The 5,982-nt window shown below is 41.1% G+C and overlaps 1 pseudogene; it reads left to right on the top strand.

The window, feature by feature from the left end:
- The first annotated feature begins 880 nt into the window (after positions 1-880).
- On the top strand, positions 881-1,460 carry LOC147996401 (TD and POZ domain-containing protein 5-like; annotated as a pseudogene).
- The last annotated feature ends 4,522 nt before the right edge of the window (positions 1,461-5,982 follow it).

The raw sequence follows: 5,982 nt of genomic DNA, 5'->3' as shown, positions 1-5,982 counted from the left end.
TAATCTAGATCTTGAGACTAGAATACACACCTTCAACTGGGCCACACCTTTTGCTGGAGGCCTATGTAAGCACATATGTAAGCACATGGAAGAAGGAATCATTGAGTCTTTGCTTGCTCTCATCTTACTAGCAAGCCCATCTTCAGAATTTAGGTACATAAAAAAGAACACCTGAGACTTCAAACCTCATGGAATTAGTACTAGTTTTATCCATTGTAATATTAACATAACAGTACCCTGCATGATATTCTCATATTCCACTTTATATTTATATAAAGGAATTCATTCTGTACTTTTTCCATAGGACCCTGACTAATACAACACACTTGAAATAAGAATGTATAAAATTTTCTAGACACTTCCAATGTTGGGTAGACTGGCCAAAACTAGTTACCATTGACCAAAGAATCAGTAAATACACACAGAGATATACACATGCAGAGGCAAGAACAGAGACAGCGACACACAGAGAGAGAGAGAGAGAGAGATGAGACAGAGAGGGGGAAACAGAGTTAAGTCACTACATGTCAGTATAGTCTTCTAGAAAACAAATATTGAAACCTGGAGAGAAAATTGCATAAATACACATTTCCAACATTGGGGAAGGAGCAATTTTGGAGAAACTGAAAGTAAAGTCTAAAATAGATCTACAATTGTATCCTATAGGATGAAGAATAAATAACTTGTACTTTTTCTCAGATCAACATTAACCTCTACACTACCTCCAGCCGAAATGTCAGGGTACCTTGAAGCCAAAGGCTGAGGCTACACACATCAGTGTTCAGAAATTCTGTTACAAGTGGATCATTAGCAACTTTTCATTTTATATGGAGGGAATTCAGGAAAATATTACAAGCCCAGTGTTTGACATCTACTTCTTCCTGAACACCAGCTCACCCTGTGCTGCAAGGTAAGCATATCAGGACACTTTTTTAGCAGGCCTGGACAGGGATCCAAGGCAGATGTTGGCCAATGACCTAGGAGAGCTGTGGGAGAATTCTCTCTTTACAGACTGCTGCCAGGTGGTAGCTGGCCAGGAATTCAGGGCTTGCAAGGCCATCCTAGCAGCTCTTTCTCCAGTTTTCAGAGCCATATTTGAACATGAAATGCAGGAGAGCCTAAAGAACTGAGCTGAGGCCATGAACTGGATCCCCAAGTCTTCAAAGAGATGATGGGCTTCATTTACACAGGAAAGTTGCCACACTTCTACAGTCATTTCTTGGTCACTGGTATGCTGGCAGCTACTGACAGGTATGGTCTGGAGGATTTGAAGATCATGTGTGAGGATGCCCTCTGCAGGAACCTCCCTTTGGAGAATGCTGCATACACACTCAATCCTGGCTGACCTCCAAAGTACAGAGCAGCTGAAGACTCAGGCCCTGAATTTCATTACAGTTCATGTGCCTGAGGTCTCTAAGACTTCGGGTTGGAAGTCATGGTGGAGTGTCATTCATACTTAGTGGCTGAAGCACTCCACTCCCTAGCTTCTGCACAGAGTATTTTCTTGGAGCATTCACTCAAACACCTTAAATTGTCTTAAGACCTGGTAAACAATGACCTACAGCTGACTTCTACAATCAAAAACCAGTATTGTTAAGAATTACCCCTGATTAGATAATGCTAACTATTGCTGGAGCATTTACACTGACGTTGTGGGAAGAGAATATGGTGGCTCTGGACTTAAAACAGTTGTAATAGGTTAAAATGGCAGGTGGGAAAAGGCAACAGTAGAGTCTGGGAAACTCTACCTGATATCTACCCTGTTGATGTTCTTGTTTGATATTTGTCTGATGTCTTGGAAACTGGGATTCAATTTAGTTACTGGCCAGAAGCTAGCCCAACTCACTTTCATCAGAGAAACCTGTCTGCATTGAACGAAGCAGAACAGAAAACAGGACCCAGAGAAAAGGAAAAATCAAACATGTTTACTCATCAGAAGGAAAAGACAATGAAGACTTTTTTAAAGATTCAGTTTGTGGAAACTCAGCTGAAAAAGCAAATACTGCTCTCTCAGAAAACTCTGGTTAAAGTCCCTGCCTGCATAGAACATGATACCTACAATCATGAGGATACACAGAGGAGTTTTTATCCATCTATAACTGGTGATCCACAGGATCTGAGACCATCTTCTGGTCTCCATGGCCATATAGAGATCTCTGGAGAAGTCCTTAACATCATAAAATATAATATAAATAAAACTTGTGAAATCAGTTTGTGGGTTCCAGAGATGTTTATGTGCAGAGAAGTCATGTGTATTCCTATCAGCCAAGCTCAGCTGCATTTGTCTGTGTAGACCCTTCACTTTTCTCCAAGTATTAGAAAACCTATCACTTTTTTCTTAGCATTTAATGTTGGAAAATTGGAACTCCACCATCATGCTCCTTTGAAGTCTGGGAAGAGTAGGCCAAAGTGAAAGGAGTCTCCTCCTTCTGGGAGAGAAGTGTCTGTGGGTCAAGGCATGCAAAAAAATCGTTATCAGTTTTGAAAGCATTAGAAGGGATTGATTCATTGCAGATTCATATGACTTAGGTGAGTGGTTCTCAAACCTCCTAATGCTGTGACACCTTAATAAAGTTCTTCATGTTGTGGTGAACCAGAAGTACTAAAGTTCTCTGTAGTTACTTCATAACTGTAATGTTGCTACTGTTATGAATCATACTGTAAATAGCTAATATACAATATATATGATATTCAACCCCCGTGAAAGGGTCATTAGACCACCATAGAGGATGGGGTCCCACAAGTTGAGAACCATGGCTCAGGCCATACCTGTCAGCAAACCAGGTCGGCTGCCCACAGATCACCTATTAAATTCCCACAGACCCAATCACACAATTTCAACCCCACCTCTGTAGCACACCACCGTTAGAGTCTTCACTGCCCATTCTATCCATATCCTGTGCATCCCACAGATCTTCCCCTTCTAACACCCCTCCCCAACTCTTTGTCTTGTCCCAGCCCCCAAGCCAAGTATGCACCCATGCTAACACAAGTGCCACTCTTCCCCTGGTAACAGAAGGCTAAAGGCAGATTCACACCTCTCCTTTACTCCCCCACTTACAATTTTTCCATTCTCATTCCAAGCTCTTTGGCAGGAAATCTGTTGTGCTTTTACTTACTAAAGTGACAACCTCAATGGATCACAAAGAACTTTTGCCCCAATCTTCCTTTCCCCATCTCAGTCCATCATTTCTTCCTCAAACCAAAGCATGCATTCAGTAAAAACACAGCAAAAGAACAGCCAGGGAAATAGGATGGAAATTTTAGAAAATCATCACTCCCTCCTCTATGCCAACTTCAACCCCTTAATGTCATCTATACACCTGTTTCATTACACCAGCTGTAGCCTTCCTGCTTGCCTACATCTCCTGTGAGTCCCACAGACAATTCCTTTTAAAGCTCCCTCCCCCTAATCCCTTGCTGTATTCTACCATCTAACTTCAGCATGCACTCACTGATAACTCACTGAACAAACTTACAGGGATGCACGGAAACTGCCTGTAGGTTGTCCTGTTCCTTTCAGTTCTTGTAGCTCTACAACTACTAGTCTATTTCCCACTCTATAGGAAAATTTCTGGGGTAACGTCTTTCTACTACCTACCTCAATTCCAAGGAGACAAAATAAGCAGATTCTGGTGGAATCTCCTCCCTCCTGTGAACCTCTTTAGACTTCTAACTTATGTGCATTCCTAAGTGTCAGCTCCCTGTTCAAAGATATCTGAAACCACCAGTAGCCAAAACTGTTGGGTCCAAAGAAAAGTTCCTGTCTGGCAGCAGTGATGGCTGTTCTCAGTTGTCAACTTGACTACATCTAGAATGAACTACAATCCAGAATTTAAAAAGATATTGTAAAAATGTAAAGAGACAATTAGATGTAGACCTAAGTAGTACAGGGCTTTAATCCCAGCATTCAAGAGACAGAGGCATGTAGATCTGTGTCCAAGGTCAGTTTACAGAACAAGTTCTAAGACAGCCAAGCCTAGGCAGTAAAAGATGTAATAATAGATCAAAGGCAGCATGTTCTAATCCCAGCAAGCAACAGCAATGGGCAGCTTGGGCCATGAGGCTCTAAGTTAGAGTCACCTTTTGATCAAGATTTAGTACTCTTGGATCTTACAACACCAAGCCTACCTAAATGACGTCATGTTCCCCATCATGATGATAATGGACTGAACCTTCAAAAGGGCAAGTTGGCCCCAGCTAAATGTTTGCCTTCATGAAAATTGCTTTGGTCATGATGCCTCTTCACAGCAATAAAACCCTAGCTAAGACAACACACCACAATCACACTTTTCAAAAATTCATAGTGGAAAGAGGAGACAAGGAATAGAGGTGCAACTTGTCCCAGACAAATGTAGAAATTAGAATATAAATCTTTAATCATTGCAAGCCCATTATCTTACATATTAGCATAAATAAAACAATAACAGCCAGAGTAATCCTAACACAGCAGTCCCCAAACATTCCAGTATGACTGAAGTACAAAAAGAAAAGACTTTAAAACAATATGAGTGAAGGTAACAGAGGTAAATAGGGAGAGAATGAAGAAATCCCTTAAAAATCCATGATACCACATACTAACTGTGAGGAAAGAAAGAAATCCATTAACAAAATCTGGGGGCTGGGGGGAGATAGTGGAAGGAAATGAAAAAAAATTTAAGGCCCGAAAATGTAAATAGAATTGATAAGCAAATACAGACTGAGGAAATTCTGGAAATGAGAACCTTAAAATTTCCATGCAAAGAATTAATGAAATTAAGAATGGGTTTTTTAAGAAAACAAGATTAATGTATCCTTATCCAAATTAACAAAAGTGCAGAGAGAATATACAAATTCACATAATCAGAAATTAAAGGTGAGACATAACAGACACAGAAAACCCAGAGGCTCACAAGGTCACACTTTGGCAAACTGTGCATTACCACCTTGGAAAATTTAAAGTTATGTGATAGTTTTCTTGATTGGTAACACTTATCAAGGTCAAATCACAGGGAGATGTTCAATTAGACAAACATAACTCCTAATAAAATAGAGGCAGTCAGTAAAAGTCACCTCACTTGCCCCACTTCGAAACAGTATTCCCATCCCCTCTTTTCTCCTTGGTGCTGTGTACAAGCCTCTTACTCTGGGGTAGTTTCCTTGCTGGACTAGAGGCCATGAAGGCCATGCCATGAGAATACCAGTTAGGCCACCTTCTCACAGAAATATTGTACTCTCTTGATTACCCTCCACTCCATGATGATCTCTAATCCATCTTTGTCTCTCCTTCATTGTGTCACAGTTCTCAAAGTGGACTTAGAAACCATGGAATGGATACAGAAAATGTGGTACATCTACACAGTGAAATATTACTCAGCCATCAAAAACAAGGACTTTATGAAATTCATAGGCAAATGGATGGAACTGGAAAATATCATCCTGAGTGAGGTAACCCAATCACAGAAAAACACAGATGGTATGCACTCATTGATAAGTGGATATTAGCCCAAATGCTCCAATTACCCTAGATGCACAGAACACATGAAACTCAAGAAGGATGACCAAAATGCAAATGCTTCACTCCTTCTTTAAAGTGTTCCCTTCTTTAAAGGGAACGAGAATACCCTTGGGAGGGAATAGGGAGGCAAAGTTTAGAACAGAGGCAGAAGGAACACCCACTCAGAGCCTGCCCCACATGTGGCCCATACATATACAGCCACCAAACTAGAGAAGATGGATGAAGCAAAGAAGTGCAGGTCGACAGGAATTGGATGTAGATCTCTCCTGAAAGACACAGCCAGAATACAGAATACATAGGCGAATGCCATCATTAAACCACTGAACTGAGGATGGGTCCCTCATTGAAGGAATCTTAGAAAGGACTGGAAGAGCTTGAAGGGGCTTGAGACCCCATATGAACAACAATGCCAACCAACCAGAGCTTCCAGGGACTAAGCCACTACCCAAAGACTATACATGGACTGACCCTGGACTCCAACTGCA

The sequence above is a fragment of the Rattus norvegicus genome, chromosome 2, assembly GCF_021556685.1.
Source record: "Rattus norvegicus strain SHRSP/BbbUtx chromosome 2, alternate assembly SHRSP_T2T, whole genome shotgun sequence".
Taxonomy (NCBI): domain Eukaryota; kingdom Metazoa; phylum Chordata; class Mammalia; order Rodentia; family Muridae; genus Rattus; species Rattus norvegicus.
This window is presented reverse-complemented; position numbering and strand designations above follow the sequence as displayed.